This window comes from Narcine bancroftii, chromosome 3, assembly GCF_036971445.1.
Source record: "Narcine bancroftii isolate sNarBan1 chromosome 3, sNarBan1.hap1, whole genome shotgun sequence".
NCBI classification, from domain to species: Eukaryota; Metazoa; Chordata; class Chondrichthyes; order Torpediniformes; family Narcinidae; genus Narcine; species Narcine bancroftii.
The window spans coordinates 292,203,578-292,226,788 of record NC_091471.1 but is presented as its reverse complement, the minus strand read 5'-3'; positions in this window follow the sequence as shown (position 1 = coordinate 292,226,788).

The window sequence follows — 23,211 nt, the reverse complement described above, 5'->3', positions numbered from 1 at the left end:
CGGGGATTCAGATATGGGGAATCAGAGGTGGGGAATCAGAGGTTGTAAATCAGAGATGGGGAATCAAGGCGGGGATTCAGAGGCAGGGAATCAGACGCGGGGAATCAGAGGCGGGGAATCAGAGGCGGGGAAACAGAGGCGGGGAATCAGATATGGGGAATCAGAAGTGGGGAATCAGGGGCAGGGAATCAGTGGCAGGGAATCAGAGGCGGGGAATCAGAGGCGGGGAATCAGAGGCAGGGAATCAGACACGGAAAATCAGAGGCGGGGAATCAGAGATGGGGAATCAGAGGCGGGGAATCAGAGGCAGGGAATCGGACGCCGGGAATCAGATATGGGGAAACAGAGGCGGGGAATCAGAGGCTGGGAAACAGAGGCGGGGAATCAGACATGGGGAATCAGATGCAGGGAATCAGAGGTGGGGAATCAGAGCTGGGGAATCAGAGGCGGGGAATCAGAGTTGGGGCATCAGAGGTAGGGAATTAGATATGGGGAAACAGAGGCGGGGAATCAGAGGCGGGGAAACAGAGGCGGGGAATCAGATATGGGGAATCAGAGGTGGGGAATCAGAGGCAGGGAATCAGATGTGCGGAATCAGAGATGGGGAATCAGAGGCAGGGAATCAGAATCAGAAGCGGGGAATCAGAGGCCGGGAATCAGAGGCCGGGAATCAAATGCTGGGAATAAGAGGCCGGGAATCAGAGGTGGGGAATCAGAGTCCGGGAATCAGAGATGGGGATTCAGAGGCGGGGAATGAGATATGGAGAATCAGAGGCGGGGAATCAGAGGCGGGGAAACAGAGGTGGGGAATCAGATATGGGGAATCAGAGGTGGCGAATCAAAGGCGGTGAATCAGAGATGGGGAATCAGAGGCGGGGAATCAGAGGCAGGGAATCAGATGCGGGGATTCAGAGGCGGGGAATCAGAGCTGGCGAATCAGAGGCGGGGAATCAGAGGTGTGCAATCAGAGCCGGGGAATCAGATATGGGGAATCAGAGGCGGGGAATCAGAGGTGGGGAAACAGAGGCGGGGATTCAGATATGGGGAATCAGAGGTGGGGAATCAGAGGTTGTAAATCAGAGATGGGGAATCAAGGCGGGGAATCAGAGGCAGGGAATCAGACGGGGGGAATCAAAGGCGGGGAATCAGAGCTGGTGAATCAGAGGCAGGGAATCAGAGTTGGGGATTCAGAGGCGGGGAATCAGATATGGGGAAACAGAGGCGGGAAATCAGAGGCGGGCAAACAGAGGCGGGGAATTAGATATGGGGAATCAGAGGTGGGGAATCAGAGGTGGTGAATCAGAGATGGGGAATCACAGGCGGGGAATCAGAGGCAGGGAATGGAACGCGGGGAGTCAGAGGCAGGGAATCAGAGCTGGTGAATCAGATGCGGGGAATCAGATATGGGGAAACAGAGGCGGGGAATCAGAGGCTGGGAAACAGAGGCGGGGAATCAGACATGGGGAATCAGATGCAGGGAATCAGAGGTGGGGAATCAGAGCTGGGGAATCAGAGGCGGGGAATCAGAGTTGGGGCATCAGAGGTGGGGAATTAGATATGGGGAAACTGAGGCGGGGAATCAGAGGCGGGGAAACAGAGGCGGGGAATCAGATATGGGGAATCAGAGGTGGGGAATCAGAGGCAGGGAATCAGATGTGCGGAATCAGAGATGGGGAATCAGAGGCAGGGAATCAGAATCAGAAGCGGGGAATCAGAGGCAGGGAATCAGAGGCCGGGAATCAAATGCTGGGAATAAGAGGCCGGGAATCAGAGGTGGGGAATCAGAGTCCGGGAATCAGAGATGGGGATTCAGAGGCGGGGAATGAGATATGGAGAATCAGAGGCGGGGAATCAGAGGCGGGGAAACAGAGGTGGGGAATCAGATATGGGGAATCAGAGGTGGCGAATCAAAGGCGGTGAATCAGAGATGGGGAATCAGAGGCGGGGAATCAGAGGCAGGGAATCAGATGCGGGGAATCAGAGGCGGGGAATCAGAGCTGCCGAATCAGAGGCGGGGAATCAGAGGTGGGCAATCAGAGCCGGGGAATCAGATATGGGGAATCAGAGGCGGGGAATCAGAGGCGGGGAAACAGAGGCGGGGATTCAGATATGGGGAATCAGAGGTGGGGAATCAGAGGTTGTAAATCAGAGATGGGGAATCAAGGCGGGGATTCAGAGGCAGGGAATCAGACGCGGGGAATCAGAGGCGGGGAATCAGAGGCGGGGAAACAGAGGCGGGGAATCAGATATGGGGAATCAGAAGTGGGGAATCAGGGGCAGGGAATTAGTGGCAGGGAATCAGAGGCGGGGAATCAGAGGCGGGGAATCAGAGGCAGGGAATCAGACACGGGGAATCAGAGGCGGGGAATCAGAGATGGGGAATCAGAGGCGGGGAATCAGAGGCAGGGAATCGGACGCCGGGAATCAGATATGGGGAAACAGAGGCGGGGAATCAGAGGCTGGGAAACAGAGGCGGGGAATCAGACATGGGGAATCAGATGCAGGGAATCAGAGGTGGGGAATCAGAGCTGGGGAATCAGAGGCGGGGAATCAGAGTTGGGGCATCAGAGGTAGGGAATTAGATATGGGGAAACAGAGGCGGGGAATCAGAGGCGGGGAAACAGAGGCGGGGAATCAGATATGGGGAATCAGAGGTGGGGAATCAGAGGCAGGGAATCAGATGTGCGGAATCAGAGATGGGGAATCAGAGGCAGGGAATCAGAATCAGAAGCGGGGAATCAGAGGCCGGGAATCAGAGGCCGGGAATCAAATGCTGGGAATAAGAGGCCGGGAATCAGAGGTGGGGAATCAGAGTCCGGGAATCAGAGATGGGGATTCAGAGGCGGGGAATGAGATATGGAGAATCAGAGGCGGGGAATCAGAGGCGGGGAAACAGAGGTGGGGAATCAGATATGGGGAATCAGAGGTGGCGAATCAAAGGCGGTGAATCAGAGATGGGGAATCAGAGGCGGGGAATCAGAGGCAGGGAATCAGATGCGGGGATTCAGAGGCGGGGAATCAGAGCTGGCGAATCAGAGGCGGGGAATCAGAGGTGTGCAATCAGAGCCGGGGAATCAGATATGGGGAATCAGAGGCGGGGAATCAGAGGCGGGGAAACAGAGGCGGGCATTCAGATATGGGGAATCAGAGGTGGGGAATCAGAGGTTGTAAATCAGAGATGGGGAATCAAGGCGGGGAATCAGAGGCAGGGAATCAGACGCGGGGAATCAGAGGCGGGGATTCAGAGCTGGGGAATCAGAGGCAGGGAATCAGAGTTGGGGAATCAGAGGCAGGGAATCAGATATGGGGAATCAGAGGCGGGGAATCAGAGGCGGGGAAACAGAGGCGGGGAATCAGATATGGGGAATCAGAAGTGGGGAATCAGGGGCAGGGAATCAGTGGCAGGGAATCAGAGGCGGGGAATCAGAGGCGGGGAATCAGAGGCAGGGAATCAGACACGGGGAATCAGAGTCGGGGAATCAGAGATGGGGAATCAGAGGCGGGGAATCAGAGGCAGGGAATCGGACGCCGGGAATCAGAGGCGGGGAATCAGAGCTGGGGAATCAGAGGCGGGGAATCAGAGTTGGGGAATCAGAGGCGGGGAATCAGATATGGGGAAATAGAGGCGGGGAATCAGATATGGGGAATGAGAGGTGTGGAATCAGAGGTTGGGAATCAGAGGCAGGGAATCAGAGGCGGGGAATCAGAGGCGGGGAATCAGATATGGGGAATCAGAGGTGGCGAATCAAAGGCGGTGAAACAGAGATGGGGAATCAGTGCAGGGAATCAGAGGCATGGAATCAGAGCTGGGGAAACAGAGGCGGGGAATCAGATATGGGGAATCAGAGGTGGGGAATCAGGGGCGGGGAATCAGTGGCAGTGAATCAGAGCTGGGAAACAGAGGTGGGGAATCAGAGCTGGGGAAACAGAGGCGGGGAATCAGATATGGGGAATCAGAGGTGGGGAATCAGGGGCGGGGAATCAGTGGCAGGGAATCAGAGGCCGGGAATAAAAGGCGGGGAATCAGAGCTGTGGAATCAGAGGCCGGGAATCAGAGGCAGGGAAACAGAGGCGGGGAATCAGATATGGGGAATCAGAGGTGGGGAATTAGAGGTTGCGAATCAGAGGCAGGGAATCAGAGGCGGGGAATCAGAGGCGGGGAATCAGAGGCAGGGAATCGGATGTGCGGAATCAGAGATGGGGAATCAGAGGTGGGGATTCAGAGGTGGTGAATCAGAGAAGGGGAATCAGAGGCAGGGAATCAGACGCAGGGAATCAGAGGCGGGGAATCATAGCTGGCGAATTAGAGGAGGGGAATCTAAGTTGGGGAATCAGAGGCGGGGAATCAGATATGGGGAAACAGAGGCGGGGAATCAGAGGCGGGGAAACAGAGGCGGGGAATCATAGGCGGGGAATCAGAGATGGGGAATCAGAGGCGGGGAATCAGAGGCAGGGAATCGGATGCCGGAAATCAGAGGCAGGAAATCAGAGCTGGGGAATCAGAGGCGGGGAATCAGAGTTGGGGAATCAGAGGCGGCGAAGCAGATATGGGGAAAATGAGGCGGGGAATCAGATATGGGGAATCAGAGGCGGGGAATCAGATATGGGGAATCAGAGGCTGGGAATCAGAGCGGGGGAAACAGAGGCGGGGAATAAGATATGGGGAATCAGAGGTGGGGAATCAGTGGTGGGGAATCAGTGGCAGGGAATCAGACACGGGGAATCAGAGGTGGGGAATCAGAGATGGGGAATCAGAGGCGGGGAATCAGAGGCAGGAAATCAGACACGGGGATTCAGAGGCTGGGAATCAGACGGGGGGAATCAAAGGCGGGGAATCAGAGCTGGTGAATCAGAGGCAGGGAATCAGAGTTGGGGATTCAGAGGCGGGGAATCAGATATGGGGAAACAGAGGCGGGGAATCAGAGGCGGGCAAACAGAGGCGGGGAATTAGATGTGGGGAATCAGAGGTGGGGAATCAGAGGTGGTGAATCAGAGATGGGGAATCACAGGCGGGGAATCAGAGGCAGGGAATAGAACGCGGGGAATCAGAGGCAGGGAATCAGAGCTGGGGAATCAGAGGCGGGGAATCAGATATGGGGAAACAGAGGCGGGGAATCAGAGGCGGGGAAACAGCGGCAGGGAATCAGACATGGGGAATCGGATGCGGGTAATCAGAGGTGGGGAATCAGAGCTGGGGAATCAGGGGCGGGGAATCAGAGTTGGGGCATCAGAGGCGGGGAATCAGACGGGGGGAATCAAAGGCGGGGAATCAGAGCTGGTGAATCAGAGGCAGGGAATCAGAGTTGGGTATTCAGAGGCGGGGAATCAGATATGGGGAAACAGAGGCGGGGAATCAGAGGCGGGCAAACAGAGGCGGGGAGTTAGATATGGGGAATCAGAGGTGGGGAATCAGAGGTGGTGAATCAGAGATGGGGAATCACAGGCGGGGAATCAGAGGCAGGGAATAGAACGCGGGGAATCAGAGGCAGGGAATCAGAGCTGGGGAATCAGAGGCGGGGAATCAGATATGGGGAAACAGAGGCGGGGAATCAGAGGCGGGGAAACAGAGGCGGGGAATCAGACATGGGGAATCGGATGCGGGGAATCAGAGGTGGGGATTCAGAGCTGGGGAATCAGAGGCGGGGAATCAGAGTTGGGGCATCAGAGGTGGGGAATTAGATATGGGGAAACAGAGGCGGGGAATTAGAGGCCGGGAATCAGAGGCCGGGAATCAGATGCTGGGAATAAGAGGCCGGGAATCAGAGGTGGGGAATCAGAGTCCGGGAATCAGAGATGGGGATTCAGAGGCGGGGAATGAGATATGGAGAATCAGAGGTGGGGAATCAGAGGCGGGGAAACAGAGGTGGGGAATCAGATATGGGGAATCAGAGGTGGCGAATCAAAGGCGGTGAATCAGAGATGGGGAAACAGAGGCGGGGAATCAGAGGCGGGTAAACCGAGGTGGGGAATCATATATGGGGAATCAGAGGCGGGGAAACAGAGGCAGGGAATCCGATATGGGGAATCAGAGGCGGGGAATCAGAGGTGGGGAATCAGAGGCGGTGAATCAGAGGTGCACAATCAGAGGCGGGGAATCAGATATGGGGAATCAGAGGCGGGGAATCAGAGGCGGGGAAACAGAGGCGGGGAATCAGATATGGGGAATCAGAGGTGGGGCATCAGAGGTTGTGAATCACAGATGGGGAATCAGAGGCGGGGAATCAGAGGCAGGGAATCAGACGCGGGTAATCAGAGCCGGGGATTCAGAGCTGGGGAGTCAGAGGCGGGGAATCAGATATGGGGAATCAGAGGGGGGAAAACAGAGGCGAGGAATCAAATATGGGGAATCAGAGGTGGGGAATCAGGGGCAGGGAATCAGTGGCAGGGAATCAGAGGCGGGGAATCAGAGGCGGGGAATCAGAGGCAGGGAATCAGACACGGGGAATCAGAGGCGGGGAATCAGAGATGGGGAATCAGAGGCGGGGAATCAGAGGCAGGGAATCGGATGCCGGGAATCAGAGGCGGGAAATCAGAGCTGGGGAATCAGAGGCGGGGAATCAGAGTTGGGGATTCAGAGGCAGGGAATCAGACGGGGGGAATCAAAGGCGGGGAATCAGAGCTGGTGAATCAGAGGCAGGGAATCAGAGTTGGGGATTCAGAGGCGGGGAATCAGATATGGGGAAACAGAGGCGGGAAATCAGAGGCGGGCAAACAGAGGCGGGGAATTAGATATGGGGAATCAGAGGTGGGGAATCAGAGGTGGTGAATCAGAGATGGGGAATCACAGGCGGGGAATCAGAGGCAGGGAATGGAACGCGGGGAATCAGAGGCAGGGAATCAGAGCTGGGGAATCAGATGCGGGGAATCAGATATGGGGAAACAGAGGCGGGGAATCAGAGGCTGGGAAACAGAGGCGGGGAATCAGACATGGGGAATCAGATGCAGGGAATCAGAGGTGGGGAATCAGAGCTGGGGAATCAGAGGCGGGGAATCAGAGTTGGGGCATCAGAGGTGGGGAATTAGATATGGGGAAACTGAGGCGGGGAATCAGAGGCGGGGAAACAGAGGCGGGGAATCAGATATGGGGAATCAGAGGTGGGGAATCAGAGGCAGGGAATCAGATGTGCGGAATCAGAGATGGGGAATCAGAGGCAGGGAATCAGAATCAGAAGCGGGGAATCAGAGGCAGGGAATCAGAGGCCGGGAATCAAATGTTGGGAATAAGAGGCCGGGAATCAGAGGTGGGGAATCAGAGTCCGGGAATCAGAGATGGGGATTCAGAGGCGGGGAATGAGATATGGAGAATCAGAGGCGGGGAATCAGAGGCGGGGAAACAGAGGTGGGGAATCAGATATGGGGAATCAGAGGTGGCGAATCAAAGGCGGTGAATCAGAGATGGGGAATCAGAGGCGGGGAATCAGAGGCAGGGAATCAGATGCGGGGAATCAGAGGCGGGGAATCAGAGCTGCCGAATCAGAGGCGGGGAATCAGAGGTGGGCAATCAGAGCCGGGGAATCAGATATGGGGAATCAGAGGCGGGGAATCAGAGGCGGGGAAACAGAGGCGGGGATTCAGATATGGGGAATCAGAGGTGGGGAATCAGAGGTTGTAAATCAGAGATGGGGAATCAAGGCGGGGATTCAGAGGCAGGGAATCAGACGCGGGGAATCAGAGGCGGGGAATCAGAGGCGGGGAAACAGAGGCGGGGAATCAGATATGGGGAATCAGAAGTGGGGAATCAGGGGCAGGGAATCAGTGGCAGGGAATCAGAGGCGGGGAATCAGAGGCGGGGAATCAGAGGCAGGGAATCAGACACGGGGAATCAGAGGCGGGGAATCAGAGATGGGGAATCAGAGGCGGGGAATCAGAGGCAGGGATTCGGACGCCGGGAATCAGATATGGGGAAACAGAGGCGGGGAATCAGAGGCTGGGAAACAGAGGCGGGGAATCAGACATGGGGAATCAGATGCAGGGAATCAGAGGTGGGGAATCAGAGCTGGGGAATCAGAGGCGGGGAATCAGAGTTGGGGCATCAGAGGTAGGGAATTAGATATGGGGAAACAGAGGCGGGGAATCAGAGGCGGGGAAACAGAGGCGGGGAATCAGATATGGGGAATCAGAGGTGGGGAATCAGAGGCAGGGAATCAGATGTGCGGAATCAGAGATGGGGAATCAGAGGCAGGGAATCAGAATCAGAAGCGGGGAATCAGAGGCCGGGAATCAGAGGCCGGGAATCAAATGCTGGGAATAAGAGGCCGGGAATCAGAGGTGGGGAATCAGAGTCCGGGAATCAGAGATGGGGATTCAGAGGCGGGGAATGAGATATGGAGAATCAGAGGCGGGGAATCAGAGGCGGGGAAACAGAGGTGGGGAATCAGATATGGGGAATCAGAGGTGGCGAATCAAAGGCGGTGAATCAGAGATGGGGAATCAGAGGCGGGGAATCAGAGGCAGGGAATCAGATGCGGGGATTCAGAGGCGGGGAATCAGAGCTGGCGAATCAGAGGCGGGGAATCAGAGGTGTGCAATCAGAGCCGGGGAATCAGATATGGGGAATCAGAGGCGGGGAATCAGAGGTGGGGAAACAGAGGCGGGGATTCAGATATGGGGAATCAGAGGTGGGGAATCAGAGGTTGTAAATCAGAGATGGGGAATCAAGGCGGGGAATCAGAGGCAGGGAATCAGACGGGGGGAATCAAAGGCGGGGAATCAGAGCTGGTGAATCAGAGGCAGGGAATCAGAGTTGGGGATTCAGAGGCGGGGAATCAGATATGGGGAAACAGAGGCGGGAAATCAGAGGCGGGCAAACAGAGGCGGGGAATTAGATATGGGGAATCAGAGGTGGGGAATCAGAGGTGGTGAATCAGAGATGGGGAATCACAGGCGGGGAATCAGAGGCAGGGAATGGAACGCGGGGAATCAGAGGCAGGGAATCAGAGCTGGGGAATCAGATGCGGGGAATCAGATATGGGGAAACAGAGGCGGGGAATCAGAGGCTGGGAAACAGAGGCGGGGAATCAGACATGGGGAATCAGATGCAGGGAATCAGAGGTGGGGAATCAGAGCTGGGGAATCAGAGGCGGGGAATCAGAGTTGGGGCATCAGAGGTGGGGAATTAGATATGGGGAAACTGAGGCGGGGAATCAGAGGCGGGGAAACAGAGGCGGGGAATCAGATATGGGGAATCAGAGGTGGGGAATCAGAGGCAGGGAATCAGATGTGCGGAATCAGAGATGGGGAATCAGAGGCAGGGAATCAGAATCAGAAGCGGGGAATCAGAGGCAGGGAATCAGAGGCCGGGAATCAAATGCTGGGAATAAGAGGCCGGGAATCAGAGGTGGGGAATCAGAGTCCGGGAATCAGAGATGGGGATTCAGAGGCGGGGAATGAGATATGGAGAATCAGAGGCGGGGAATCAGAGGCGGGGAAACAGAGGTGGGGAATCAGATATGGGGAATCAGAGGTGGCGAATCAAAGGCGGTGAATCAGAGATGGGGAATCAGAGGCGGGGAATCAGAGGCAGGGAATCAGATGCGGGGAATCAGAGGCGGGGAATCAGAGCTGCCGAATCAGAGGCGGGGAATCAGAGGTGGGCAATCAGAGCCGGGGAATCAGATATGGGGAATCAGAGGCGGGGAATCAGAGGCAGGGAAACAGAGGCGTGGATTCAGATATGGGGAATCAGAGGTGGGGAATCAGAGGTTGTAAATCAGAGATGGGGATTCAAGGCGGGGATTCAGAGGCAGGGAATCAGACGCGGGGAATCAGAGGCGGGGAATCAGAGGCGGGGAAACAGAGGCGGGGAATCAGATATGGGGAATCAGAAGTGGGGAATCAGGGGCAGGGAATTAGTGGCAGGGAATCAGAGGCGGGGAATCAGAGGCGGGGAATCAGAGGCAGGGAATCAGACACGGGGAATCAGAGGCGGGGAATCAGAGATGGGGAATCAGAGGCGGGGAATCAGAGGCAGGGAATCGGACGCCGGGAATCAGATATGGGGAAACCGAGGCGGGGAATCAGAGGCTGGGAAACAGAGGCGGGGAATCAGACATGGGGAATCAGATGCAGGGAATCAGAGGTGGGGAATCAGAGCTGGGGAATCAGAGGCGGGGAATCAGAGTTGGGGCATCAGAGGTAGGGAATTAGATATGGGGAAACAGAGGCGGGGAATCAGAGGCGGGGAAACAGAGGCGGGGAATCAGATATGGGGAATCAGAGGTGGGGAATCAGAGGCAGGGAATCAGATGTGCGGAATCAGAGATGGGGAATCAGAGGCAGGGAATCAGAATCAGAAGCGGGGAATCAGAGGCCGGGAATCAGAGGCCGGGAATCAAATGCTGGGAATAAGAGGCCGGGAATCAGAGGTGGGGAATCAGAGTCCGGAAATCAGAGATGGGGATTCAGAGGCGGGGAATGAGATATGGAGAATCAGAGGCGGGGAATCAGAGGCGGGGAAACAGAGGTGGGGAATCAGATATGGGGAATCAGAGGTGGCGAATCAAAGGCGGTGAATCAGAGATGGGGAATCAGAGGCGGGGAATCAGAGGCAGGGAATCAGATGCGGGGATTCAGAGGCGGGGAATCAGAGCTGGCGAATCAGAGGCGGGGAATCAGAGGTGTGCAATCAGAGCCGGGGAATCAGATATGGGGAATCAGAGGCGGGGAATCAGAGGCGGGGAAACAGAGGCGGGCATTCAGATATGGGGAATCAGAGGTGGGGAATCAGAGGTTGTAAATCAGAGATGGGGAATCAAGGCGGGGAATCAGAGGCAGGGAATCAGACGCGGGGAATCAGAGGCGGGGATTCAGAGCTGGGGAATCAGAGGCAGGGAATCAGAGTTGGGGAATCAGAGGCAGGGAATCAGATATGGGGAATCAGAGGCGGGGAATCAGAGGCGGGGAAACAGAGGCGGGGAATCAGATATGGGGAATCAGAAGTGGGGAATCAGGGGCAGGGAATCAGTGGCAGGGAATCAGAGGCGGGGAATCAGAGGCGGGGAATCAGAGGCAGGGAATCAGACACGGGGAATCAGAGTCGGGGAATCAGAGATGGGGAATCAGAGGCGGGGAATCAGAGGCAGGGAATCGGACGCCAGGAATCAGAGGCGGGGCATCAGAGCTGGGGAATCAGAGGCGGGGAATCAGAGTTGGGGAATCAGAGGCGGGGAATCAGATATGGGGAAATAGAGGCGGGGAATCAGATATGGGGAATGAGAGGTGTGGAATCAGAGGTTGGGAATCAGAGGCAGGGAATCAGAGGCGGGGAATCAGAGGCGGGGAATCAGATATGGGGAATCAGAGGTGGCGAATCAAAGGCGGTGAAACAGAGATGGGGAATCAGTGCAGGGAATCAGAGGCATGGAATCAGAGCTGGGGAAACAGAGGCGGGGAATCAGATATGGGGAATCAGAGGTGGGGAATCAGGGGCGGGGAATCAGTGGCAGTGAATCAGAGCTGGGGAAACAGAGGTGGGGAATCAGAGCTGGGGAAACAGAGGCGGGGAATCAGATATGGGGAATCAGAGGTGGGGAATCAGGGGCGGGGAATCAGTGGCAGGGAATCAGAGGCCGGGAATAAAAGGCGGGGAATCAGAGCTGTGGAATCAGAGGCCGGGAATCAGAGGCAGGGAAACAGAGGCGGGGAATCAGATATGGGGAATCAGAGGTGGGGAATTAGAGGTTGCGAATCAGAGGCAGGGAATCAGAGGCGGGGAATCAGAGGCGGGGAATCAGAGGCAGGGAATCGGATGTGCGGAATCAGAGATGGGGAATCAGAGGTGGGGATTCAGAGGTGGTGAATCAGAGAAGGGGAATCAGAGGCAGGGAATCAGACGCAGGGAATCAGAGGCGGGGAATCATAGCTGGCGAATTAGAGGAGGGGAATCTAAGTTGGGGAATCAGAGGCGGGGAATCAGATATGGGGAAACAGAGGCGGGGAATCAGAGGCGGGGAAACAGAGGCGGGGAATCATAGGCGGGGAATCAGAGATGGGGAATCAGAGGCGGGGAATCAGAGGCAGGGAATCGGATGCCGGAAATCAGAGGCAGGAAATCAGAGCTGGGGAATCAGAGGCGGGGAATCAGAGTTGGGGAATCAGAGGCGGCGAAGCAGATATGGGGAAAATGAGGCGGGGAATCAGATATGGGGAATCAGAGGCGGGGAATCAGATATGGGGAATCAGAGGCTGGGAATCAGAGCGGGGGAAACAGAGGCGGGGAATAAGATATGGGGAATCAGAGGTGGGGAATCAGTGGTGGGGAATCAGTGGCAGGGAATCAGACACGGGGAATCAGAGGTGGGGAATCAGAGATGGGGAATCAGAGGCGGGGAATCAGAGGCAGGAAATCAGACACGGGGATTCAGAGGCTGGGAATCAGACGGGGGGAATCAAAGGCGGGGAATCAGAGCTGGTGAATCAGAGGCAGGGAATCAGAGTTGGGGATTCAGAGGCGGGGAATCAGATATGGGGAAACAGAGGCGGGGAATCAGAGGCGGGCAAACAGAGGCGGGGAATTAGATGTGGGGAATCAGAGGTGGGGAATCAGAGGTGGTGAATCAGAGATGGGGAATCACAGGCGGGGAATCAGAGGCAGGGAATAGAACGCGGGGAATCAGAGGCAGGGAATCAGAGCTGGGGAATCAGAGGCGGGGAATCAGATATGGGGAAACAGAGGCGGGGAATCAGAGGCGGGGAAACAGCGGCAGGGAATCAGACATGGGGAATCGGATGCGGGTAATCAGAGGTGGGGAATCAGAGCTGGGGAATCAGGGGCGGGGAATCAGAGTTGGGGCATCAGAGGCGGGGAATCAGATATGGGGAATCAGAGGTGGGGAATCAGAGGCAGGGAATCAGATGTGCGGAATCAGAGATGGGGAATCAGAGGCAGGGAATCAGAATCAGAAGCGGGGAATTAGAGGCCGGGAATCAGAGGCCGGGAATCAGATGCTGGGAATAAGAGGCCGGGAATCAGAGGTGGGGAATGAGAGTCCGGGAATCAGAGCTGGGGAATCAGAGGTGGGGAATCAGAGTCGGGGAATCAGAGGCAGGGAATCGGATGTGCGGAATCAGAGATGGGGAATCAGAGGCGGTGAATCAGAGATGGGGAATCAGAGGCGGGGAATCAGAGGCAGGAAATCAGACACGGGGATTCAGAGGCTGGGAATCAGACGGGGGGAATCAAAGGCGGGGAATCAGAGCTGGTGAATCAGAGGCAGGGAATTAGAGTTGGGGATTCAGAGGCGGGGAATCAGACATGGGGAAACAGAGGCGGGGAATCAGAGGCGGGCAAAGAGAGGCGGGGAATTAGATATGGGGAATCAGAGGTGGGGAATCAGAGGTGGTGAATCAGAGATGGGGAATCACAGGCGGGGAATCAGAGGCAGGGAATAGAACGCGGGGAATCAGAGGCAGGGAATCAGTGCTGGGGAATCAGAGGTGGGGAATCAGATATGGGGAATCAGAGGTGGCGAATCAAAGGCGGTGAATCAGAGATGGGGAATCAGAGGCGGGGAATCAGAGGCAGGGAATCAGATGCGGGGATTCAGAGGCGGGGAATCAGAGCTGGCGAATCAGAGGCGGGGAATCAGAGGTGTGCAATCAGAGCCGGGGAATCAGATATGGGGAATCAGAGGCGGGGAATCAGAGGCGGGGAAACAGAGGCGGGGATTCAGATATGGGGAATCAGAGGTGGGGAATCAGAGGTTGTAAATCAGAGATGGGGAATCAAGGCGGGGAATCAGAGGCAGGGAATCAGACGCGGGGAATCAGAGGCGGGGATTCAGAGCTGGGGAATCAGAGGCAGGGAATCAGAGTTGGGGAATCAGAGGCAGGGAATCAGATATGGGGAATCAGAGGCGGGGAATCAGAGGCGGGGAAACAGAGGCGGGGAATCAGATATGGGGAATCAGAAGTGGGGAATCAGGGGCAGGGAATCAGTGGCAGGGAATCAGAGGCGGGGAATCAGAGGCGGGGAATCAGAGGCAGGGAATCAGACACGGGGAATCAGAGTCGGGGAATCAGAGATGGGGAATCAGAGGCGGGGAATCAGAGGCAGGGAATCGGACGCCGGGAATCAGAGGCGGGGAATCAGAGCTGGGGAATCAGAGGCGGGGAATCAGAGTTGGGGAATCAGAGGCGGGGAATCAGATATGGGGAAATAGAGGCGGGGAATCAGATATGGGGAATGAGAGGTGTGGAATCAGAGGTTGGGAATCAGAGGCAGGGAATCAGAGGCGGGGAATCAGAGGCGGGGAATCAGATATGGGGAATCAGAGGTGGCGAATCAAAGGCGGTGAAACAGAGATGGGGAATCAGTGCAGGGAATCAGAGGCATGGAATCAGAGCTGGGGAAACAGAGGCGGGGAATCAGATATGGGGAATCAGAGGTGGGGAATCAGGGGCGGGGAATCAGTGGCAGTGAATCAGAGCTGGGGAAACAGAGGTGGGGAATCAGAGCTGGGGAAACAGAGGCGGGGAATCAGATATGGGGAATCAGAGGTGGGGAATCAGGGGCGGGGAATCAGTGGCAGGGAATCAGAGGCCGGGAATAAAAGGCGGGGAATCAGAGCTGTGGAATCAGAGGCCGGGAATCAGAGGCAGGGAAACAGAGGCGGGGAATCAGATATGGGGAATCAGAGGTGGGGAATTAGAGGTTGCGAATCAGAGGCAGGGAATCAGAGGCGGGGAATCAGAGGCGGGGAATCAGAGGCAGGGAATCGGATGTGCGGAATCAGAGATGGGGAATCAGAGGTGGGGATTCAGAGGTGGTGAATCAGAGAAGGGGAATCAGAGGCAGGGAATCAGACGCAGGGAATCAGAGGCGGGGAATCATAGCTGGCGAATTAGAGGAGGGGAATCTAAGTTGGGGAATCAGAGGCGGGGAATCAGATATGGGGAAACAGAGGCGGGGAATCAGAGGCGGGGAAACAGAGGCGGGGAATCATAGGCGGGGAATCAGAGATGGGGAATCAGAGGCGGGGAATCAGAGGCAGGGAATCGGATGCCGGAAATCAGAGGCAGGAAATCAGAGCTGGGGAATCAGAGGCGGGGAATCAGAGTTGGGGAATCAGAGGCGGCGAAGCAGATATGGGGAAAATGAGGCGGGGAATCAGATATGGGGAATCAGAGGCGGGGAATCAGATATGGGGAATCAGAGGCTGGGAATCAGAGCGGGGGAAACAGAGGCGGGGAATAAGATATGGGGAATCAGAGGTGGGGAATCAGTGGTGGGGAATCAGTGGCAGGGAATCAGACACGGGGAATCAGAGGTGGGGAATCAGAGATGGGGAATCAGAGGCGGGGAATCAGAGGCAGGAAATCAGACACGGGGATTCAGAGGCTGGGAATCAGACGGGGGGAATCAAAGGCGGGGAATCAGAGCTGGTGAATCAGAGGCAGGGAATCAGAGTTGGGGATTCAGAGGCGGGGAATCAGATATGGGGAAACAGAGGCGGGGAATCAGAGGCGGGCAAACAGAGGCGGGGAATTAGATGTGGGGAATCAGAGGTGGGGAATCAGAGGTGGTGAATCAGAGATGGGGAATCACAGGCGGGGAATCAGAGGCAGGGAATAGAACGCGGGGAATCAGAGGCAGGGAATCAGAGCTGGGGAATCAGAGGCGGGGAATCAGATATGGGGAAACAGAGGCGGGGAATCAGAGGCGGGGAAACAGCGGCAGGGAATCAGACATGGGGAATCGGATGCGGGTAATCAGAGGTGGGGAATCAGAGCTGGGGAATCAGGGGCGGGGAATCAGAGTTGGGGCATCAGAGGCGGGGAATCAGATATGGGGAATCAGAGGTGGGGAATCAGAGGCAGGGAATCAGATGTGCGGAATCAGAGATGGGGAATCAGAGGCAGGGAATCAGAATCAGAAGCGGGGAATTAGAGGCCGGGAATCAGAGGCCGGGAATCAGATGCTGGGAATAAGAGGCCGGGAATCAGAGGTGGGGAATGAGAGTCCGGGAATCAGAGCTGGGGAATCAGAGGTGGGGAATCAGAGTCGGGGAATCAGAGGCAGGGAATCGGATGTGCGGAATCAGAGATGGGGAATCAGAGGCGGTGAATCAGAGATGGGGAATCAGAGGCGGGGAATCAGAGGCAGGAAATCAGACACGGGGATTCAGAGGCTGGGAATCAGACGGGGGGAATCAAAGGCGGGGAATCAGAGCTGGTGAATCAGAGGCAGGGAATTAGAGTTGGGGATTCAGAGGCGGGGAATCAGACATGGGGAAACAGAGGCGGGGAATCAGAGGCGGGCAAAGAGAGGCGGGGAATTAGATATGGGGAATCAGAGGTGGGGAATCAGAGGTGGTGAATCAGAGATGGGGAATCACAGGCGGGGAATCAGAGGCAGGGAATAGAACGCGGGGAATCAGAGGCAGGGAATCAGTGCTGGGGAATCAGAGGCGGGGAATCAGATATGGGGAAACAGAGGCGGGGAATCAGAGGCGGGGAAACAGAGGCGGGGAATCAGACATGGGGAATCGGATGCGGAGAATCAGAGGTGGGGAATCAGAGCTGGGGAATCAGAGGCGGGGAATCAGAGTTGGGACATCAGAGGTGGGGAATTAGATATGGGGAAACAGAGGCGGGGAATTAGAGGCCGGGAATCAGAGGCCGGGAATCAGATGCTGGGAATAAGAGGCCGGGAATCAGAGGTGGGGAATCAGAGTCCGGGAATCAGAGATGGGGATTCAGAGGCGGGGAATGAGATATTGAGAATCAGAGGCGGGGAATCAGAGGCGGGGAAACGGAGGTGGGGAATCAGATATGAGGAATCAGAGGTGGCGAATCAAAGGCGGTGAATCAGAGATGGGGAAACAGAGGCGGGGAATCAGAGGCGGGTAAACAGAGGTGGGGAATCACATATGGGGAATCAGAGGCGGGGAAACAGAGGCAGGGAATCCGATATGGGGAATCAGATGCGGGGAATCAGAGGTGGGGAATCATAGGCAGGGAATCGGATGTGCGGAATCAGAGATGGGGAATCAGAGGCCGGGAATCAGAGGTGGTGAATCAGAGATGGGGAATCAGAGGCGGTGAATCAGAGGTGCGCAATCAGAGGCGGGGAATCAGATATGGGGAATCAGAGGCGGGGAATCAGAGGCGGGGAAACAGAGGCGGGGAATCAGATATGGGGAATCAGAGGTGGGGCATCAGAGGTTGTGAATCACAGATGGGGAATCAGAGGCGGGGAATCAGAGGCAGGGAATCAGACGCGGGGAATCAGAGCCGGGGATTCAGAGCTGGGGAATCAGAGGCGGGGAATCAGAGTTGGGGAATCAGAGGAGGGGAATTAGATATGGGGAAACAGAGGCCGGGAATCAGAGGCAGGGAAACAGAGGCGGGGAATCAGATATGGGGAATCAGAGGTGGGGAATTAGAGGTTGCGAATCAGAGGCGGGGAATCAGAGGCGGGGAATCAGAGGCAGGGAATCGGATGTGCGGAATCAGAGATGGGGAATCAGAGGTGGGGATTCAGAGGGGGTGAATCAGAGAAGGGGAATCAGAGGCTGGGAATCAGAGGCAGGGAATCAGACGCAGGGAATCAGAGGCGGGGAATCATAGCTGGTGAATTAGAGGAGGGGAATCAGAGTTGGGGAATCAGAGGCGGGGAATCAGATATGGGGAAACAGAGGCGGGGAATCAGAGGCGGGGAAACAGAGGCGGGGAATCAGATATGGGGAATCAGAGGTGGGGAATCAGGGGCAGGGAATCAGTGGCAGGGAATCAGACGCGGGGAATCAGAGGCAGGTAATCAGACACGGGGAATCAGAGGCGGGGAATCAGAGATGGGGAATCAGAGGCGGGGAATCAGAGGCAGGGAATCGGATTCCGGAAATCAGAGGCGGGAAATCAGAGCTGGGGAATCAGAGGCAGGAAATCAGAGTTGGGGAATCAGAGGCGGCGAGTAAGATATGGGCAAATAGAGGCGGGGAATCAGATATGGGGAATCAGAGGCAGGGAATCAGATATGGGGAATCAGAGGCTGGGAATCAGAGGGGGGAAACAGAGGCGGGGAATAAGATATGGGGAATCAGAGGTGGGGAATCAGGGGCGGGTAATCAGTGGCAGGGAATCAGAGGCGGGGAATCAGAGGCGGGGATTCAGAGGCAGGGAATCAGACACGGGGAATCAGAGGTGGGGAATCAGAGATGGGGAATCAGAGGCGGGGAATCAGAGGTAGGGAATCAGACGCGGGGAATCAGAGGCGGGGAATCAGAGCTGGGGAATCAGAGGTGGGGAATCAGAGTCAGGGAATCAGAGGCAGGGAATCGGATGTGCGGAATAAGAGATGGGGAATCAGAGGCGGTGAATCAGAGATGGGGAATCAGAGGCGGGGAATCAGAGGCAGGAAATCAGACACGGGGATTCAGAGGCTGGGAATCAGACGGGGGGAATCAAAGGCGGGGAATCAGAGCTGGTGAATCAGAGGCAGGGAATCAGAGTTGGGGATTCAGAGGCGGGGAATCAGACATGGGGAAACAGAGGCGGGGAATCAGAGGCGGGCAAACAGAGGCGGGGAATTAGATATGGGGAATCAGAGGTGGGGAATCAGAGGTGGTGAATCAGAGATGGGGAATCACAGGCGGGGAATAAGAGGCCGGGAATCAGAGGTGGGGAATCAGAGTCCGGGAATCAGAGATGGGGATTCAGAGGCGGGGAATGAGATATGGAGAATCAGAGGCGGGGAATCAGAGGCGGGGATACAGAGGCATGGAATCAGACATGGGGAATCGGATGCGGGGAATCAGAGGTGGGGAATCAGAGCTGGGGAATCAGAGGCGGGGAATCAGAGTTGGGGCATCAGAGGTGGGGAATTAGATATGGGGAAACAGAGGCGGGGAATCAGAGGCGGGGAAACAGAGGCGGGGAATCAGATATGGGGAATCAGAGGTGGGGAATCAGAGGCAGGGAATCAGATGTGCGGAATCAGAGATGGGGAATCAGAGGCAGGGAATCAGAATCAGAAGCGGGGAATTAGAGGCCGGGAATCAGAGGCCGGGAATCAGATGCTGGGAATAAGAGGCCGGGAATCAGAGGTGGGGAATCAGAGTCCGGGAATCAGAGATGGGGATTCAGAGGTGGGGAATGAGATATGGAGAATCAGAGGCGGGGAATCAGAGGCGGGGAAACAGAGTTGGGGAATCAGATATGGGGAATCAGAGGTGGCGAATCAAAGGCGGTGAATCAGAGATGGGGAAACAGAGGCGGGGAATCAGACACGGGGAATCAGAGGTGGGGAATCAGAGATGGGGAAACAGAGGCGGGGAATCAGAGGCAGGGAATCAGACGCGGGGAATCAGAGGCGGGGAATCAGAGCTGGGGAATCAGAGGTGGGGAATCAGAGTCGGGGAATCAGAGGCAGGGAATCGGATGTGCGGAATCAGAGATGGGGAATCAGAGGCGGTGAATCAGAGATGGGGAATCAGAGGCGGGGAATCAGAGGCAGGAAATCAGACACGGGGATTCAGATGCTGGGAATCAGACGGGGGGAATCAAAGGCGGGGAATCAGAGCTGGTGAATCAGAGGCAGGGAATCAGAGTTGGGAATTCAGAGGCGGGGAATCAGACATGGGGAAACAGAGGCGGGGAATCAGAGGCGGGCAAACAGAGGCGGGGAATTAGATATGAGGAATCAGAGGTGGGGTATCAGAGGTGGTGAATCAGAGATGGGGAATCACAGGCGGGGAATCAGAGGCAGGGAATAGAACGCGGGGAATCAGAGGCAGGGAATCAGTGCTGGGGAATCAGAGGCGGGGAATCAGATATTGGGAAACAGAGGCGGGGAATCAGAGGCGGGGAAACAGAGGCGGGGAATCAGACATGGGGAATCGGATGCGGAGAATCAGAGGTGGGGAATCAGAGCTGGGGAATCAGAGGCGGGGAATCAGAGTTGGGGCATCAGAGGTGGGGAATTAGATATGGGGAAACAGAGGCGGGGAATTAGAGGCCGGGAATCAGAGACCGGGAATCAGATGCTGGGAATAAGAGGCCGGGAATCAGAGGTGGGGAATCAGAGTCCGGGAATCAGAGATGGGGATTCAGAGGCGGGGAATGAGATATGGAGAATCAGAGGCGGGGAATCAGAGGCGGGGAAACAGAGGTGGGGAATCAGATATGGGGAATCAGAGGTGGCGAATCAAAGGCGGTGAATCAGAGATGGGGAAACAGAGGCGGGGAATCAGAGGCGGGTAAACAGAGGTGGGGAATCACATATGGGGAATCAGAGGCGGGGAAACAGAGGCTGGGAATCCGATATGGGGAATCAGAGGCGGGGAATCAGAGTGGGGAATCACAGGCAGGGAATCGGATGTGCGGAATCAGAGATGGGGAATCAGAGGCCGGGAATCAGAGGTGGTGAATCAGAGATGGGGAATCAGAGGCGGTGAATCAGAGGTGCGCAATCAGAGGCGGGGAATCAGATATGGGGAATCAGAGGCGGGGAATCAGAGGCGGGGAAACAGAGGCGGGGAATCAGATATGGGGAATCAGAGGTGGGGCACCAGAGGTTGTGAATCACAGATGGGGAATCAGAGGCGGGGAATCAGAGGCAGGGAATCAGACGCGGGGAATCAGAGCCGGGGATTCAGAGCTGGGGAATCAGAGGCGGGGAATCAGAGTTGGGGAATCAGAGGAGGGGAATCAGATATGGGGAAACAGAGGCCGGGAATCAGAGGCAGGGAAACAGAGGCGGGGAATCGGATGCGGAGAATCAGAGGTGGGGAATCAGAGCTGGGGAATCAGAGGCGGGGAATCAGAGTTGGGGCATCAGAGGTGGGGAATTAGATATGGGGAAACAGAGGCGGGGAATTAGAGGCCGGGAATCAGAGGCCGGGAATCAGATGCTGGGAATAAGAGGCCGGGAATCAGAGGTGGGGAATCAGAGTCCGGGAATCAGAGATGGGGATTCAGAGGCGGGGAATGAGATATGGAGAATCAGAGGCGGGGAATCAGAGGCGGGGATACAGAGGTGGGGAATCAGATATGGGGAATCAGAGGTGGCGAATCAAAGGCGGTGAATCAGAGATGGGGAAACAGAGGCGGGGAATCAGAGGCGGGTAAACAGAGGTGGGGAATCACATATGGGGAATCTGAGGCGGGGAAACAGAGGCAGGGAATCCGATATGGGGAATCAGAGGCGGGGAATCAGAGGTGGGGAATCATAGGCAGGGAATCGGATGTGCGGAATCAGAGATGGGGAATCAGAGGCCGGGAATCAGAGTGGTGAATCAGAGATGGGGAATCAGAGGCGGTGAATCAGAGGTGCGCAATCAGAGGCGGGGAATCAGATATGGGGAATCAGAGGCGGGGAATCAGAGGCGGGGAAACAGAGGCGGGGAATCAGATATGGGGAATCAGAGGTGGGGCATCAGAGGTTGTGAATCACAGATGGGGAATCAGAGGCGGGGAATCAGAGGCAGGGGATCAGACGCGGGGAATCAGAGCCGGGGATTCAGAGCTGGGGAATCAGAGGCGGGGAATCAGAGTTGGGGAATCAGAGGAGGGGAATCAGATATGGGGAAACAGAGGCCGGGAATCAGAGGCAGGGAAACAGAGGCGGGGAATCAGATATGGGGAATCAGAGGTGGGGAATTAGAGGTTGCGAATCAGAGGCGGGGAATCAGAGGCGGGGAATCAGAGGCAGGGAATCGGATGTGCGGAATCAGAGATGGGGAATCAGATGTGGGGATTCAGAGGGGGTGAATCAGAGAAGGGGAATCAGAGGCTGGGAATCAGAGGCAGGGAATCAGACGCAGGGAATCAGAGGCGGGGAATCATAGCTGGCGAATTAGAGGAGGGGAATCAGAGTTGGGGAATCAGAGGCGGGGAATCAGATATGGGGAAACAGAGGCGGGGAATCAGAGGCGGGGAAACAGAGGCGGGGAATCAGATATGGGGAATCAGAGGTGGGGAATCAGGGGCAGGGAATCAGTGGCAGGGAATCAGACGCGGGGAATCAGAGGCGGGGAGTCAGAGGCAGGTAATCAGACACGGGGAATCAGAGGCGGGGAATCAGAGATGGGGAATCAGAGGCGGGGAATCAGAGGCAGGGAATCGGATGCCGGAAATCAGAGGCGGGAAATCAGAGCTGGGGAATCAGAGGCAGGGAATCAGAGTTGGGGAATGAGAGGCGGCGAATAAGATATGGGGAAATAGAGGCGGGGAATCAGATATGGGGAATCAGAGGCGGGGAATCAGATATGGGGAATCAGAGGCTGGGAATCAGAGGGGGGAAACAGAGGCGGGGAATAAGATATGGGGAATCAGAGGTGGGGAATCAGGGGCGGGTAATCAGTGGCAGGGAATCAGAGGCGGGGAATCAGAGGCGGGGATTCAGAGGCAGGGAATCAGACACGGGGAATCAGAGGTGGGGAATCAGAGATGGGGAATCAGAGGCGGGGAATCAGAGGCAGGGAATCAGACGCGGGGAATCAGAGGCGGGGAATCAGAGCTGGGGAATCAGAGGTGGGGAATCAGAGTCAGGGAATCAGAGGCAGGGAATCGGTTGTGCGGAATCAGAGATGGGGAATCAGATGCGTTGAATCAGAGATGGGGAATCAGAGGCGGGGAATCAGAGGCAGGAAATCAGACACGGGGATTCAGAGGCTGGGAATCAGACGGGGGGAATCAAAGGCGGGGAATCAGAGCTGGTGAATCAGAGGCAGGGAATCAGAGTTGGGGATTCAGAGGCGGGGAATCAGACATGGGGAAACAGAGGCGGGGAATCAGAGGCGGGCAAACAGAGGCGGGGAATTAGATATGGGGAATCAGAGGTGGGGAATCAGAGGTGGTGAATCAGAGATGGGGAATCACAGGCGGGGAATAAGAGGCCGGGAATCAGAGGTGGGGAATCAGAGTCCGGGAATCAGAGATGGGGATTCAGAGGCGGGGAATGAGATATGGAGAATCAGAGGCGGGGAATCAGAGGCGGGGATACAAAGGCATGGAATCAGACATGGGGAATCGGATGCGGGGAATCAGAGGTGGGGAATCAGAGCTGGGGAATCAGAGGCGGGGAATCAGAGTTGGGGCATCAGAGGTGGGGAATTAGATATGGGGAAACAGAGGCGGGGAATCAGAGGCGGGGAAACAGAGGCGGGGAATCAGATATGGGGAATCAGAGGTGGGGAATCAGAGGCAGGGAATCAGATGTGCGGAATCAGAGATGGGGAATCAGAGGCAGGGAATCAGAATCAGAAGCGGGGA